The 18,309-nt window shown below is 40.1% G+C and overlaps 1 pseudogene; it reads right to left on the minus strand.

Annotated features, from left to right (window-relative positions):
* Nucleotides 1-3,035: 3,035 nt before the first annotated feature.
* Nucleotides 3,036-3,396, minus strand: LOC114232439 (60S ribosomal protein L31-like; annotated as a pseudogene).
* Nucleotides 3,397-18,309: the final 14,913 nt, after the last annotated feature.

Raw genomic sequence — 18,309 nt, forward strand, 5'->3', positions numbered from 1 at the left:
CTGGCCATCTTGTGGTGACCATCTTGTGACCTAATGGGGGCAGCCATCTTGTACAAGGGTGTGACAGTCAATTTGCATATTACCTCTTTATTATATAGGTACCCTTTTCCTGAACTTTTTGAAAATAATTTTAATTAAAAAACACAAACTAAAAGGAAATTAACCACAAATATGTGGACAAACTACCAATAATGTTCATCTTATGAAATCTATGGCATAATGCTTGCTCTCTTACCTAACAACATTACAAGGTCTAAACACAAATAGGAGAATTAGGAATTTCTACCTTAAATAGGAATAATATGACACTTGTAAGTACATATAAGTACATATCAAAGGAAAAAGTATGATAGTTTTCTAGCTTCTTATTTGAGATGTAGAGGTAGAACACAGAAATACAGGTAGATATTAGGGCTGTAGAACTAAAGAGATCTAGGATGGGTCAGACCTTAGAACAAGTTTAGTTCTAGAAACTCTTTCAGGTATGAGGCATGAGTCAGAGACTCCTGCTGTGCTATTCAGTGGAAGAACACACAGAGGAAATGAAAATAAAGTCCTAGAACTCAATCAAACTAGAGCCTCAAGTTCCCAAGCTAAAGTTACCAAAGAGTGATGCAAGGCAATAGTTAAACCAGGTAGGCATGTAAGGACCAGGGGGACAGAGGAGAAGAAATTATGAATCAAAAGCTCCTGAAGAAGTCTTCACAAATCAAGAAAACTACAGGTCAGTATATGCTGAGCAGCATGATTCTGAAACATTGTAGAAATTTGAGCACAGGAGCCACTTTCTTCTTCAACCAGGAGGAAGTCACTACTTTATTTCCTACTAAATAAAGGCCAAGCTCAAGTTCAAATAAACAAAACCCATATAAATTATTCAAATTTATTTTTTATTTGGGGGTTGTTTCTTTGTCTCCTCATTTTGGCTTTCTGTTTGGGTTTGTGACTATGTATTAGATAGATTGTCTACACCTCTCAATCTCTAGTGCAGGACAATGTTCAAGGCTTATTCTGACTAATTACATCAGGCATGTACTCGAAGCCTCAGGAGACCACCTCTACCTATAGACTGATAGGATTCCTACTTGAATTGTGCACCTGGTGCCCCAGGCAAGCGTCCTCAGTTGTGGCGAGAGTTTTTCAACAGGGTGGGGCAGTTGCTTCTGTCTGGAGGCTAATTGTTATTTTTAATCTCTTAAGTGGCCTCAGGGCAAGGTGTTTTCTAATAGGGTGTGCCAACTGTCTTCCCTCCAGAAATGGCAAATGTGTATGTGGGAAAAATGTCCTCTGCTTTGTGAGGGAATGACTCAACCCAGAAAACTTGGGATATCTGCCTTCTGAGCTCTATCCCCAAGTCACCATTCCTGGCTTCTGTTCTCACAGCTCCAGTCCACTTCACCCTCCCTCTGCCAGAGTATAAGGTTGGTGGCTCCACAGGGAATTTTTTGTGTTGGCCCTTTAAGAGGGTGCCTGAATTTTCAGCTGTTACTCCCTGCCAGACAGCACCCTGATGCTTTTCACAGCCAGATGTTATGTGGGTACCCTCCTCAGTTTTGGAGGAGGCCCAGCTTGGGGGTTAGATCTCAGAGTTCTCAGTGGCAAAACCCCAGAGCTGAAATATCTCTTTGAAACTTCAGTTTCTGTCTGTGGGCACCCAGCCAGCCCTTTCACGCCTCTGCACCTCCTACCAATCTCTATTCGGTCTCAATTTTCGGTCCTCAGGTATCAGCATTCTCTCCTGCGAGTTTTCCATTGATTATTCAGGAAGTTTTTCTGTATTTTAGTTGTAATACCATTTTGTTCCTGGGAGCATGTCCATGCAGCATCCACTTATTCTGCTGCCATTTTTAATCCCTCAAGAAATCAATATTTTAAACATTTTGCTTATTCTGACTAATTACATCAGGCATGTACTCAAAGCCTCAGGAGTTTAGTTCTAGAAACTCTTTCAGGTATGAGGCATGAGTCAGAGAACAGGTTTTCCTCTTAAGGCCTTCTTCTTTTTTGGCCTCAAATTTATTTTAGAATAAATTAATTCAAATATATATATTTAAATATAAAAATAATAAAGATTAAACCAAAGAACTTGTATTCATATATGCATAACCCATAGACAATAGTGTGGTGAAGGCCTGGGGTAGAGGCAGGGGCAGGGTAGAAGGGCTCAATGGGGAATAAAGGGGGGACATGCGTAATATTTTTAACAATAAAGATTTGAGGAAAAAATAATAAATGGTTCAAAGTATATATAGTAAATAATGAAACTCATGAAACACCTTTCATTTTTCATGCTACTTTCTTACATAGCATCCCAATTTGATCATACAGTCAGAGAACTATTGGATGTAATTTACTAATGTAGAAAGAGAATAATAGAGTTTTGGTGACTTATTCAAAGTAACCCGGCTAGTATGAAACAGATTTGAAGTTAGAGTCCAAGGTTTCTAAACGCTAGATTTGCCCCATTCTTCTTTTTCCAGGGGTCAGCCAACTGTTTCTGTGAAAGCCCTTGTTATGGCTTAAACTGTCTTTTCCCCCAACCCCAATACATTCTGAGGACATCAAGTTAAAATGAAGTCATTAGGGTAGTCCCTAGTTAAATTTCCTTCTAAGGCAAGGAGATTTGGACACAGACGTGCACAGGAAAGACAAAGTGAAGACACAGGGAGATGGCCACCTACAAGCCACAGAGAGCAGACTGCAACACACTCTGCTCTCACAGCCATCCAGAAGGAATCAATCCTATGACACCTTGATCTCAGACTTCTAGCCTCCAGAACTGTTGAGAAAATAAATTTCTGTTTCTTAAGCCACCCAGCTTGTGCTACTTTGTTGTGGTAGCCCTAGTAAACTAATAAGGCCATAAAATAAACATCTTTGGATTAGTGGGCCACCATGGTCTTTGTCTCAACTTCTCAACTCTGCTGTGGTAACACAAAAGCAGCCATAAACAGCATATAAATGCCTGAGGAGAGATGTGTTCCAATAAAACTTTTTTTTTTCCTTCAGTTTATTAGATGATCAGCAGTTCTTATTCATATTAACTGTAGATTTTTGAAAGTGGTGACAGGTATGTAGGTAACTAATGCATAGAGTTGTTTGGTGAATCTTCATCCTCAATCTTTATCCTAGACAACTGCACACTGATACAGTGTGGGACATTCCTTATTCCTCTGGTCCAGACAACTTTGTTGAGCCTGGTGTCAATGTACACATCTAGAGTTCCATCCCCTTCATGGCATATTTCTGGATCTTTTTGAGTGCCTGAGGGGCATACTCCTTGAAACCCACTCCATGGATATGCGTGTGAATGTTGATGGTGTATTCTCTGGTCACCACCTCGTTGATGGCAGAATGGCCCTCCTTCTTCTCACAACCCTTCTTTGCATGAGTCATTGTACTGGGCCTCAGAACTTTATTTACAAAGACAGTTGACATGGGCTGTAGTTTGCTACTGTTGTTCTATACTTTGTTGCTCTCATAAATGGGTGCTAAAGAGGTTGTAGATGGCCATATTTAAGCTTGGCCAGAAATCTGAAACACTGTGGGGGGGGGGGGGGAGGAGATAATTATCTTCAGATCATTCTTAAGCCTCCTTTCTGAACTACTTTCTATCATGTTTGAGTGACTATTGAATTTTATATGCAGAGTCTATTTATCCTCCCTTTGAATCTGAGCTGGCTTAGTGAGTTGTTCTGCCCTATGGGAATGCAACAGAAGGGACACTGTACCAGTGTCAGGCCTAAGCCTTAAGGGATCTGGAACTTCTGCTTTCATGCTCATGGAGCTCTGAGCCATCATGTAAAAAGTTCCAGCTACCCTGCTGGAAAGACTATATGGACAGAGAGATGTCCTAAGAACCCCTGAACACTCCAGCTATCCAATCATCAGACATGAGTGTGACACCATCGTGGATACTCTAGCACTCAGTTGAACTTCCACTGGCTATAATCTTTAGAGCAACCCCAGCAGACACCACATGGAAACAAGAGATTTCTACGCAGCCTGCACAAAGGCAGAAGTGTGAGCAAATAAATGATTGTGGTTTTCAGGCGCTGCATTTGGAATGGATTTTTATCTAGTGATGTCTGATATAGACAACGTGATGCTCTTCAGATGCCCAGTATTTCCACTTTTGGACCATGATAGACTTCCCTGGTCAGATAACATTCAGTTTTCCTGATGCCTTCTTGCCTACATCACAACTGCTCCGAGAAAATTTCAGACATTGTAGTAGGAGGCTGATGTTGAAACCAGGGTTACTGTGGGTTAAAGGCCTACAATATAATGCCTTAAGTCTTTTACTTAAGTGCCCTGTCAAATTACAAGACTTTGTTATTGAAGATAATGTGGTAAGGAGAAATATTTTTATCCTAAAGCATAGTATCAAATTATCCTTACCAATATCTTACTGTGAAGAGCTACAATGATAAACCATGATCGTGAAGTTATTTAGTCCATTCTCAACCCAGTGGAAGTTCTTGTCTCTTTGACCTTCTTGCAGGGGGCTCCCTTCTATATCATTTTTCATAGCCTTTCCACTTTTTAAAAATCTGAAACATGTTCTAATGCAAGTTCTGCAACAGCACTCCTCATGCTTCTTAGGATAAAGACATAAGTTATGTGCCACTTACTAGGAAGAAAATGGGTGCCCTTTTTTCCCAGATAGGAGAAACTATAGACTTGAATCATTTTCTGCAACTGACATTTTTGAAGTCAGGAAGCTATGGTCAGAGTGGCCACTTGGATGAGATTACCACTTATATACCTTAGCACTTACAAATGACCTGTTCTAAAGTGTTAATGATGTCTATTTTGAAACCCTGTTGAGGTTCAGCCTGCTACTAGCTTGAAGGAAGAAACATTTATTTGTCACCCTTCTCCCATCCTCTGCATAGTTCGGTCTGATGTCAGAATATAGATCTTGGTCCCTATTTTAGCTATATTAATAGTTGGGTCAGTTGTACGTTATGTTTTAACAACATGATCACTACAGATACAAGTATTTGTGGGGTAAGAGCAAGCAGCTTGAACAACTGCTTTACAGTTTTTGGGAATAAAGCCCCCTTTTAAATCTGAGAATCCCCTACTTCTGTTTCAGGGTTGGTTTATGGTTAAATCTCTAAAGTGTGTGGACAACATCTTAAAATGATCAACTGACCTTAGAAGGAGCATCTGTGTCAATCTGTTTCATAAAGTGGGAATAGACTGAGGCACGTCCCATCATAACATCCTGAAACACTTATTTTAAAAGAGAATAAAAAGGCATCTCATTTGACAGGTGACTTTGCAATTCATCAGTTTCCTAACTCTGATTTCTAAATGTAAAACAACCCCAACATACATGCTTATAAGCATCTGTAGAAATAATAGTATAACATATTCCCAGTGAATGGAGGGAAGACAGTTAATTAACACTCACTGTATAATTTTAATGGGACTTAAATAGAGGAGTTCACAAGATAAACATATCTTACAGAGCCTTTAATTCAAAGATCTGAGAAGAAGAGACTATCAAAGTGGTACCCAGAACAGTATACATGCCATTAATTCCTTCTTCCTCTTCCTAGATTCAATTGGGAGTAGTGTTTAGCTGCATGACTTTTCTTTTTACATGCATAGTTTAAATCACATTTATACAACTTTTATGCTACGTGCAAAAAAGTCATGATCTTGATTTTTAGTGTTTAAATGTTCTTTGGGGAGTGTTTTTAAAACATGCTTTGCAATTTGGGTATTGATGTTACTTCTTTGCCATTTTCTGATTGAAACTGCAGACTTCCTTAGATGAAAAGATATTCCAAATTCTAATCTCGGATTAGATTCAAATCAGAGTTTTTGGAAGGTGTGTGCTGTCTTCTTTTATAGTTGAACAGGTTAGATAAATTTTAGTAATGGGGAAAACTGTAAATTAGCTTTTCTCCTGTTTGCACATTTAATTGGTTTGAGAAATCTATGTGAAATAGCACATTGCATGGAATCATAGGAAGGGATTTTAGCATATGGGCCACAGTGAGACAGAAGCACATAGACTTTGTGTCAAGACTGACATGAGTTCATTTCTTAGCTCTGCTAAATGGGGCCCAAGATTCCTGAATCCGATGAGCTCCAGCATAGAAAACCTGGTCCTAAGCCAATTATCTAGTTACATTCTGTAGGACTCAACATAGATCGTCAGCTGCTTCCTATAAAAGTGACCTAAATATTACTGCTTTTTTCTCAAATTAAAATTATTTTTATTCTGTAAAACTTACTCGTTTGCCTACAACTTTAATATTAATTTGTATAAATAAAGTTTCTGATTAAATTAAAAGGTGTATTATTCCAGCACTTCAAATTTACCTTAGCTAAACTTGATGAATCATATTTTTAGTATTTTCCTGCTCCTGGTTAACAATTCTTAATACTTTGATTGTCTCATACTTGCATGTGGCCCCTGGTTGGAGGTGCATTAAAGCCTGGGCAGCATCCCCTATTCTGGACTTTTGTTGTTGTTAATCCTCACCCAAGGATATTTTTCCACTGAATTTTAGAGAGAATGGAAAGGAGGAGGAGAAAGAGAGAGAGAGAGAGAGAGAGAGACAGAGACAGAGACAGAGACAGAGAGAGACAGAGAGATGTGAGAGAGACGCATTGATTGGTTGCATCCCACATGTGGGCCTGCAACCAAGATAGGTGCCCTTGATCAGAATTGAACCTGGAACCCTTCAATCCTTGGGCTAACTAATGCTCTATCCCCTGAGCCAAACCAGAAGGGCCATATTCTGGACTTTTATTTCCTCTACCAAACACCAAACCATCAAGACATGTGTTCTTTGTGAGAGTTTTTGTTATTCCATGTCTACTTTTTGACAGGAGAATAATGATTTTAATGATAGATACCATCCCAGTAAGAAAACATGGAAATACAATGTTTTCTTTTACTTTATACAAGTGCACTGTTATTAATATTATTTTGACTATTCCTGTCATCAGTCATCTTTGATGACCAGGCAACATACCTCCCAATCCTACTGAGAAATCCCCTCTGGGAGGTATGCGTCCAGCTACTAAGAGGCTTTCTCTCTCCTTGCACAGACAGTGATTTTTCAGAGCCTGCATGAGGCCTGTTGTGGACATTAGCTTTTAATGGGGGTAATAATGATAGTGAATTGTCCACTTGACAATAATATGCATATTTTTAAAGGTTTGCCTTTTCAAATAGATAATGACTAGAAGGCAACAAGTTCAGCCAGGACAGGACTATGGACGTGTGTGATCTCAGAATGAAGGCATCGTCTCTTTCACTAACAGTCACAGGTGGTCTGAGTTCATGCCTTCTGGGCCAGTGACCCAGACTGTACAGGCCACTTATACACTGTTATTTCATGACTTCTGTCTTTCCATGATGGATTAAAACAACAAAGGAATCTGTAAAAAAAAAAAAAAAAAAAAGAAGAAGAAGAAGAAGAAGAAGAGGAAGAAGAAAAAAAAAGAAATAAAGAAGAAGAAAAAAGAGGAAGGGAGGAGTGAGCCTGGTGGGAGGCAAACTCAATGAGACATTACAGTGCTTTTCCTGTAGGCTCTGACCCGAGGGGTGAGCAGCATCCTGGTGGCCCCCCGTAGAGATAGGCTGGCTGGCGAATCCCTCTCTCTGCTTGAATGGCTCACAAAGAGCCTGCATGTGCCATGCTGCTGATCCAGGTCATCTGTTTCATATGCCTCCTGCGAGATGGAAAAAAATATGTGAAGTACACTAGAGGAGCTTGAAATGACTGATGATATTGCCATGTGGTAGCTCTGCATATTAAAAGTCATGTTTCTCTCTGCTGTGTCTCCTACTCATCCTGGAAAAGGATGCAAAGTCAAACAAGGTAGTTATTAGGTAAAAATCAGAAATCTGTAGAGTACACATAAATTCTGATGTTTCCTCTGGGAGAGAGAAAACAAATGCACAAAAATGGGGGCTTAGCTTACCACCCCAACTGTCCCTAATAGGACTGATTTTGAAGCATTTGTAAAGTTGGGAAATGGATGTCTAGTATTGTGAGTCTGTACCCAGTTTTTCAATATTACCATACTACTTAATGTATTATGGCTGTGTGTTGTTATATTCCATGACAATTTATTATTCAAACATAGTGAAATATACAGATCATGTATCATAGAAATGTACACTTAAAACCTATATAATATTAACCAATATAACCCCAATTCATTTAATTAAAAAAAATAAAAATGAATAAATCATAGGGGCACAATTCAAGAAGAGACCAAATTTATTGGATAGATATTATTCCTTTTTTTGAGGAGTAAAATGAGTATCAGAGATTTAGGGGAAATTGTTCAAAGTTATACAATTAATAATGGAAAGAACAGAGATTTGAATTAGTGTTCTCTGACACTCTGTCCTAAGATTACTCTGTAATTAAACATGACTGAGAATTTTAATTCCTACTTTGTTCATGAATTTTTTTCTAATTAAATCTACCTTTACTAATTCTTGAAAAAAATCAATTATTTTTACTTAGTTTACAAGAAAAAATGAATTTTTAGAAAAAAGAGTAGAGCAACAAATTTACTTGAAAATAAAAAGTTGGGATGATGTCAAACTCTGAACAGGTCTGACTGTGCTCTGAGCACTGGGCATTTTCTGAGGATTGATGACCAGCTAAGAGGAGTTGATGGTCCTTGGCTGAAACTCGGGCCATTAACTCCAACCAGTCATTAATTGCCTGGAAATGTCCTGGGCTGAGGTCATTATTGCTATTATAAACTGAATTAATGCCTTGAGCCTTAGCCAATAAGATTATTTGAATTATTTTTATTCTCCATTCGATTTATAATTATAAAAATGTACCACAGGCAATCAGACCAGATGATAAATTAATCACATGCAAAATTACATTTTAAATGAATTGTTTTTTATTCATACAGCTACCCAAAGCATTTAGAGAAGTTGATTTCTCAGTGTTGGCATTTATTGAAGTTGATTTGCTATGCTGCGCCTCTGATCCCTCAACCCTACTTCCTACCACTGGTTCAAATTAAAGTAAATAAGTCATTTGAATGGGATCTACAATTCACGATATGTAGATTCAATTTTTCTAAATTCTTTAAAATTTTTATTTTTTTGGTGTGGAAAAATTGGATGAGTGAACATGGGTATAGCACAGTAGGCAGGTGTGATGAAACAAGTTATATAAAGCCTAAAGCATATACACAGTCACAATCATTTAACTTTGTATAGTACTTTGTCATTTTACAATTCTTTTCACATTCATTATTTAATTGTGCTCTTTGAGTAACACCTGCAGTTAAGCATGACAGACATTATTATTCTATTGTACATGAGAAGATTGAGGTGTAAAGTTAAGTGACTTGCCTTGAGTGTCACTGTTACGGATTGTCAGTGCTATTTTCAATTCAATGTTGCTTCTCTAGTGCTCATTACTTCCAAATGTCATTATTTTATTCTGGGATGTTCTTTTAAATTTCCACACTAATAATAACTCAGTACTACTAATAATTACTAGAATAGTTCAAAATGCCATTTTCAAGGCTCTTGAGTTCTTTAGAGGAAGAGTGCTACACAGTTACCAAACAACATAGCATTTTGATGATTTATAGTAGGAAATCAATTTGCTGGTTATAGACTCTTAGGGTCTGCTTGATCATTTGCTTCTTTTTCTAGCCATACACATTTGCATTAAGCTGTAACATAATTGGATATATTTCGTATCAACATTATGTTTCTGTATTTTATGTGTAAAAAATACCTTATTCAAAGAAACCTGCTATGATATAAGTAACTACAATCTCAATGACATGTTATAGTAAGGGACAACAAAACAAGGAAAATTCTGAAAAGGCATCTTAATGAACAAAGAGAGCATGGGTTTTTATTGCTTATGAATTGACTCAGAAGTTCTTAGGGTATGATATCAGAAGCAAAGTGAGCCTCTGGATTGATTGGTTTTTTGAGGTGGTGATCAGTACAAACTAGATGATATTCTGAGATAAGAAGTATTATGCAAGACATATGACATTGTGCGGTTATAATTGTATGTAACTAATAAAGGTGGTTGTTCTCAATCTTGCATATCTCATAGGGGTGATTATTTCTAATATTAGTCTCTCCTGAACCCCCCTCCTCTGACCAACCAATAGCCAGGCTAGAGAGGCAGGTAGAAAAGTCTTTCATTCCATATTTACATTATCTTCATAATCTCTAGATAGTACATTATTTTGGAAACAACAAACAACAGTCTGGGTTGGGCCAGGGTCTTTCCTTTTTCTCCTTTTATCAAATGAGAAATTGTTGGATCATGTGATGTGACATGGCTATGAAGAAGCATTTAAGCCTCTGGAAAGTCTACAACTAGCAATTATAAAACTCACAAGGACTGAGGGCAGAATGATGATTAAAATACAGGGCAAGGAAACTCATCCCAGAGTCTATTTGGATCTACTTTTAAGAGTCAGGTGGACTTTGTCCAGCCGGTGTGGCTCGTTGGTTGAGCGTGGACCTAGAAACCAGGAGAGGTCATGGTTTGATTCCCAGTCAGGGCTCATGCCCAGGTTGCAGGCTCCATCTCCCGGGTGGGGGCGAGGGGGCGTGTAGGGGTGAGGAGCATGCAGGAGGCAGCAGATCAATGATTCTCTCCATCATTGATGTTTCTATTTCTCTCTCCTTCTCCCTTTCTCTCTGAAATCAATAAAAGTGTATTTTCTTTTTAAAAAAGGAGTCAGGTGGACTTCTTTTTAGAGATGAATTGTTCTGTTTGCCCAGTACTGTGTACCCAAGTGTAACAGTAGTATTAGTAATGACACAGATACTGCACTGAGAAGCTAATAGAAAATCTAAAGCTATCATTTGATCATTACTACTTGGACCAAAAAGTTCAGATTTTTCCTATGAGCTTCAAGAGCTATGGAAGTATTATTTATAATATTAGCTACGCTTTGACTTCTTACCACTCTGTCCAATTGTATACATTTCTTACCACTTTTTCCAATTGTATAAACATCTCTGTAAGAACCGTAGATTGGATGGTGTACATACAAAAGTAAATTAACATTTCCTCTGAGTGACTCTCCAGAGTAGCCTATGTGTCTTCATTTTCTAAGTTCCTGGGCACACACTGCAAAGAGACCTGTTTTACAAGGGGTTGTTTGCTTGTGATGAACAAGCAAAGGATAGGTTCCATATAATAAAATGGTCTGTGTCGCCGAAAACCAGTTTGGCTCAGTGAATAGAGCGTCGGCCTGCGGACTGAAGGGTCCCAGGTTCAATTCCAGTCAAGGGCATGTACCTTGGTTGTGGGCACATCCCCGGTAGGGGGTGTGCAGGAGGCAGCTGATCAATGTTTCTCTCTCATCAATGTTTCTAACTCTCTATTCCTCTTCCTTCCTCTCTGTAAAAAGTCAATAAAATATATTTTTTAAAAATAAATAAATAAAATAAAATGGTCTGTGTCCTAGGGGCACAGAATATGTGCCATTGTAGGAGTCATTTAATATGACATGTGTGCCAATTACCTGTTTGAGGAAGGGAAGATTCCCTGAAGTTGACTAGTTCCTATAAAGCAGTTAAAGAGTCTCTGAGGAGAAAAAGTTAACTGTGCAGAAAAAAGTAACCCCAAGATTTATTCTTAACTCTATTGCATTCCTGGTCTTAATGGGCATTGAAGTAATGCTCTTTGCAGAACCACTTTGATCTTGCAGGATAAGAATCCTTTTGTTTTCTCTCATGACTGGAAGTTAGGGTGAATAATGTGGGGGTCCAGTAAGTACAAGAAGTGGCCAATGAAAAGAAAATGACTCTCTTACTAGTATTGGTTGATGACTATAAGAAGTTTATCAGAGGATCAAATAAATCTGGAAAGTGAGGTATAATCATTCTATTAATAGCCTTAGCATTTTGAACTCTTGTCTAAGGCATGTTTGGAGTAATTCAAGGGATAGGGCAAAGTATATTACATTTGATTTTTATTGTTGTTTATTCTGTGGGCTTTAATCCTTCCTTTGGTGCTGGTTTCAAAGAATATTGTACATTTTTGGGTAAAGGATTGGTTAGGTCAGTCTGAATTTGATGGGATCAGTCCCCCAAATCTTGCCAATATTGACAACATTTTTGGACCATGAGGAGTCTGATGCCTTGCAGAAATCTTCAAAGTATGTCTGCTTTAAACATATGCTTCCCTTTGAGACTGTCTAAATGATCTATAATGTGATGATACAGAGGAAAATCCTCTGGAATTTCAAGGAATAAGTCTTTAAAAAGGCATATAAATCGGCAGTTCCATTTACAGAATAAATCTCTTTACCCAGCAAAAAGATTCTCCAACAAAGGAAACCTACTGAAGACATTTGTTAATTTATTTTAAAGCAAGTATTAAAGGCTCTTTTCAAGTATAGGAAAATGATTCCAAAAGGAAACTCATTCAGGAGAAATGTAAAGCAACAAAAGTAATAAATGGGTAAATGTAAGTGATTACTGAGTTAAAAAAAAAACAATGATAACACTGCATACTGTACATCTTGACACTAGTGTACAACATCAAAAGTTTATCACCAAATACCTCATAAAGTTGATGAAATGTTTTTAATTTTATTTACTATCACAAGAAGATCCTGCATAATAAATTCCTTTCATAATAAATTTATAACTTTATAGAACAAATTGTGAAAACTGATCCATGAATGATTAGGTATGAATTTTGAAAATATAGTATCATTTACTTGATTTTAGGTAAGAGTTAAAAAAGTAATAACTTGAGTTTGTTCAAATTCTATATATATATTAGAGGCCCGGTGCATGAAATTCGTGCACAAGGGGGGGGGAGAGGTGTCCCTCAGCCCAGCCTGCACAGTTTCCAATCTGCGACCCCTCAAAGGATTCCCGACTGCCTGGTGAAATCGGGGCTAAATGAGCAGTTGGACATCCTTCTCACAATCTAGGACTGCTGGCTCCAAACCTCTTGCCTGCCTACCTGCCTGATTGTCCCTAACTGCTTCTGTCTGCCAGCCTGAACACCCCCTCACCACTCTCCTGCCAGCCTGATCGATGCCTAACTGCTGCCCTGCCGGCCCGATTGCCCCTAACTGCCCTCCACTGCTGGTTGGTCACCCCCAACTGTCCTCCCCTGCAGGCCTGGTCCCCCCAACTGCCCTCCCCTGCTGGCCTGGTCCCCCACAACTGCCATCCCCTGCAAGCCTGATTGCCCCCAACTGCCCTCCATTGCAGGCCTGGTCCCCCCAAACTGCCCTCCCTTGCAGGCATGATCGCCCACAACTGACCTCCCCTGCTGGCCATCTTGTGGTGGCCATCTTGTGTTCACATGGGGGCAGGCATCTTGTGTGTTGGAGTGATGGTCAATTTGCATATATCATTTTATTAGATAGGATACACTAGAGGCCCAGTGCACAAAATTTGTGCACAGGTGGGGGGTGTCCCTCAGCCCGGCCTGTACCCTGTCCAATCTGGGACCCCTTGGGGGATGTCTGACTGCCAGTCGGACATCCCTCTCACAATCCAGGACTGCTGGCTCCTAACCGCTCACCTGCCTGCCTGTCTGATTGCCCCTAACAGCTTCTGCCTGCCAGCCTGATTGCCCCCTAACCACTCCCCTGCTGACCTGATTGACACCTAACTGTTCCCCTGCCAGCCCGATCACCCCCAACTGCCCTCCCCTGCCGACCTGATCACCCCCAACTGCCCTCCCCTGCTGGCCCAATTGCCCCCAACTGCCCTCCCCTGCTGGTCTGGTCACCCCCAACTGCCCTCCTCTACAGGCCTGGTCACCCCCAACTGCCCTCCCCAGCAGGCCTGGTTGCCTCCAACTGCCCTCCCCTGCTGGCCATCTTGTGGTGGCCATCCTGTAATGACGTGGGGCAGCCATCTTGTGATGACGCAAGGGTGCCATACGAGGGTGCCACGTGAGGGTGCGAGGGCCACCTAGGCTTTTATTAGTATAGATACATATTTTATTTTTCCATTCCCATTGACATATTTGTGATTCTAGTTACTCTAGCATTTTTTAAAATTGTTTTTCTCAATTTTTTTTCAATTATAGTTTACATTCAATATTATTTTATATTAGTTTCAGGTGTACTGCATAGTGGTTAGACAATCATATACTTTACAAAATATATTAAAAGTCCAAAATAAACACTCGCTTATATGATCAGTTCATCTAAGACAAAGGAAATAAGAAATATCAGGTACTAGAAATATCAACTCATACCATACATAGTTATTACAATATTATGGACTATATTTCCTATGCTGCACTTTACATCCCATGATTATTTTGCAATCTGTGTTTTTATAGTAATAAAAAGGGAAAGTGGTTTAGACATATATTATCTTTTGCAAGTAACATTGCTGTCAATCCAACCTAGGTTAGACAAATAATCATGAAACAAGCTCAATTGTCATATTAAAAGTTTTAAATGTTTATGTAGTGCTGTTCATTGAAAGTATGCATATGAATGTTTAATATAGGAAATTGTATTTAAACCATAATTTTTATTATAATTGCAGAATGATCAGTTCTGCAGTACAGTTAGGTATCTAGTAGCATTTCTATATAATAGTTGCCTATATGCATAGTTTCTTATTTATATGCAACTAGGGGCCCGGTGCACGAAATTCGTGCACTGGTGGGAGGGGGGGGGAGGGGGGGTGTGCCCCTCAGCCCAATCTGCACCCTCTTCAATCTGGAACCCCTCAGGGGATGTCAAACTTCCAGCAGTCGGACATCCCTCTCACAATCTGGAACCGCTGGCTCCTAACCACTCACCTGCCTGCCTGCCTGATTGTCCCTAACCCCACTGCCTGCCTGCCTGCTCGCCCCTACCTTGATCTCCTGCCAGCCTGATTGCCCCTACCTTGCCCTCCCCTATCAGCCTGATCACCCCAAACTGCCTGTGCCTTGGCCCCCAGTCTGGCCTCCCTCTGGAGGCACCCCCCCCATAACCCCAATGCTGCTGCCACTGCAGGTGGTTATGGCTGCCTGAGCCTTGGCCTCTGTAGCCACTGCGGCTTTGTCTGGAAAGATCTCCAGAAGACAACCACTCTAATTAGCATATTACCCTTTTATTAGTATAGATTTGGGGACCATTACAACCACGCAGAACTTGAAGAAAACACATGGCCCTGGTCAGTTTGGCTTAATGGAGAGAGCATCGGCCTGTGGACTGAAGAGTCCAGGTTTGATTCTGATCAGGGGCACACATGCCTGGGTTTCGGGCTCAATCCCCAGTAAGGGGCCTGTGGGCGGCAGCTGATCAGTGATTCTTTTTTTTTTTTTTTAATATATTTTATTGATTTTTCACAGAGAGGAAGGGAGAGGGATAGAGAGCTAGAAACATCGATGAGAGAGAAACATCTACCAGCTGCTTCCTGCACACCCCCCACCGGGGTATGTGCCCTCAACCAATGTATATGCCCTTAACCGGAATCGAACCTGGGACCTTCCAGTCCACAGACCGACGCTTTATCCACTGAGCCAAACCAGTTTCGGCTGATCAGTGATTCTTATCATTGATGTTTCTATCTCTCTCTCCCTCTCCCTTTCTGAAATTTTAAAAATATATATATATTTTAAAGAAAACACATGATCTTCACTTTGGGCTTTGTCATCTTACAATATCCTTTGTGCAGTGTTTTAACTTCCCTCAACTTTCCTTTACCCACCTTTAAAGTGCAATCTATTTTGGGGAAGATGATCAGGAAAGTGATTCCAGTGGGTAGAAGTTTTTTTTGGAGGGGATGGGTCATGAAGATATTTAAAAATTGAGCATGGTGATGGTTGTACCACTCTGAATTTACTTTAAAAAACCAGTTCATTGTACACTTTAGGTGACATGTACAGTATATGGGTTATATCTCAACAAAGCTGTTCTTTTATTTCTTTTTAAATAAAGACCAGTCTTATAATCAGTTGCAGGTGTTTTCAGAGGCCCCTCAAGATTTTCTTACCATGTCCCAAATCACGGCTGTGATTCCCAGTTGCCTCCAGTCCTGGTGGATCTGGATGGTGTGGTTTGCAAAGGAGAAGGTGGCAAGAGGCTTAGGGAATTTCGGCAACCCCATTCCCCCGGTCTCCTCATAGGGCACCAGGGCCATTCCCACTGTGCCAGCTCTGCTCCCTTTAACCTGTTGGGCAAAAGAATCCTGCGTGCTCTGGCCAGAAAGTGCATTCTTTCTTAGCTGGCCCCGATGCTTTTTTTAAGGTCGTTTTATGGATTCAAAAGAATAAACAGAGATGTGGAATGCTTTTGTCAAGGCAGACACCCGGGGAGCGCCCGGCTCGGCCTGGACAGCCCCCCGGGTGGCGATCGCCATGCGGACACCCGGGGAGCGCCTGGCTCGGCCCGGACACGCCCCCCGGGTGGCGATCGCCCCCGGGACACCCACGGAGCGCTGGGCTCGGCCCGGACACGCCCCCCGGGTGGCGATCGCCATGCGGACACCCAGGGAGCGCCGGGCTCGGCCCGGACACACCCCCCGGGTGTCGATCGCCATGCTGACACCCGGGGAGCGCCGGGCTCGGCCGGACCCGCCCCCCGCGTGGCGATCGCCATGCGGACACCCGGGGAGCGCCGGGCTCGGCCCGGACACGCCCCCCGGTGGCGATCGCCATGCGGACACCCAGGGAGCGCCGGGCTCGGCCGGACCCGCCCCCCGGGTGGCGATCGCCATGCTGACACCCGGGGAGCGCCGGGCTCGGCCCGGACACGCCCCCCGGTGGCTATCGCCATGCGGATCCCCGGAACTTACAGGATTGGGCGCAGCCATCTTGTTCTTCCCAACGGCCGGATGGGCCACCCGGAGTCCCGCCCCCAGCCTCTGGCAGGCCCAATCATGGGCATAGCGGAGGTGCGGTCAATTTGCATGTTTCTCTATTATAAGGTAAGATAGTTTCAATGAGCAACTTTTATGATTATTATAATTCTTTTCTTTTTCTCTGTTATGATTGTTCTAATTATATTTATAAAATGTTTTATGTCCACATAAGCTAATGTTAAAAGTGTAGGTTTGAATTTACATGTCTCTTTTGTCCATTTTATTTTTTTGTTAACTTTTACTGAGCTTCACAAAAGTATTATTTTGTGAAGAATTGTTCAAAACAAAAATTGTTTTTTATCACAGATAGTTTGAAAATATTATTCTATAGAATAATTATAGAATTTCAAATTTTAATACTTTATACCATTTATGCTCTTATTATTCAATTTGTTTAATTACTCCCTTGCTATTAAGCAAAAAATTGTAATGTCTTCCAGTTTACAAATTTTGTTTCCAATAATAGCAATTTAATAAAAGCTTCAAAAGCTGAAGTGTTCTGGGACTTCATTCACTGAATATTTTGCTTTGGGATTTTAAAATGATTTTGAATAAAATGCTGCTGAAATTTTAGAGAACTCATTTGCAAATGTTCATGCCATTTAATGACAATTAATTTAAAACATAGTTCTTCAGATTCTCAAATATACTAAAATCCATATTGGTCAGAAAAGAAAAAAAGAGCACATTATGCCATGATAAAATATTTATTTTATATTTAAGATGAGCCTCCTAACAAAACACTTTTTAGTTTAATTATTCTTTGTATATATATATATATATATATAAATATTTATAAATTTGGATAACTACAACTTCTATTTCAATAGGCATAATATAAAATACTAACCTAACTGATTATCTATTTTGAGGCCTTTAATGAGAGCAACATAAAACTGGCCTCATTTAACTAATTTCAAAGTTCTATTTCAGTTAATATAGGAAATTGTATAGGAACTAATATATTAACCACTACTGCTTTGTTTATATATGTACAAGAAAACTTGCAACTAATTAGAAGTTAAATTAATGTAAAACGAGTTATTTGATCTAATTGAAAAGTTATGCTTCACCAAGTACTTCGCAAGTACTCCTGCCAGTATGTGTTAAGTCATTGTCTTTAGATGGACGTGTTAAATGGTCATTGTCTTTAGATGGACGTGTTAAATGGTACTAGCTTTTGAGTAGATGCTGGTAGTTCTTTTCTTTTTTTATTGTTTAATTTTAATTGTCACACACCCAGCTGAGCAGTCATAATAAAGCTTGAGAAGTCAACCTCAAAAATTTGCATCACTTACTCAGGAGGCAGAGCAGACAAGACCATTTGGTACTGTGGGGGTCAGAAGTAAGATGCTGATGTCAACCAGCTTTTGTTTTTTTAAGTTAAAGCATAATTGGCATACAATATTATATTAGTTTCAGGAGTACAACATAGTGATTTGACATTCATATATCTTACAATATACTCACCTCAC

This window comes from Eptesicus fuscus, chromosome 8, assembly GCF_027574615.1.
Source record: "Eptesicus fuscus isolate TK198812 chromosome 8, DD_ASM_mEF_20220401, whole genome shotgun sequence".
Classification (NCBI taxonomy): domain Eukaryota; kingdom Metazoa; phylum Chordata; class Mammalia; order Chiroptera; family Vespertilionidae; genus Eptesicus; species Eptesicus fuscus.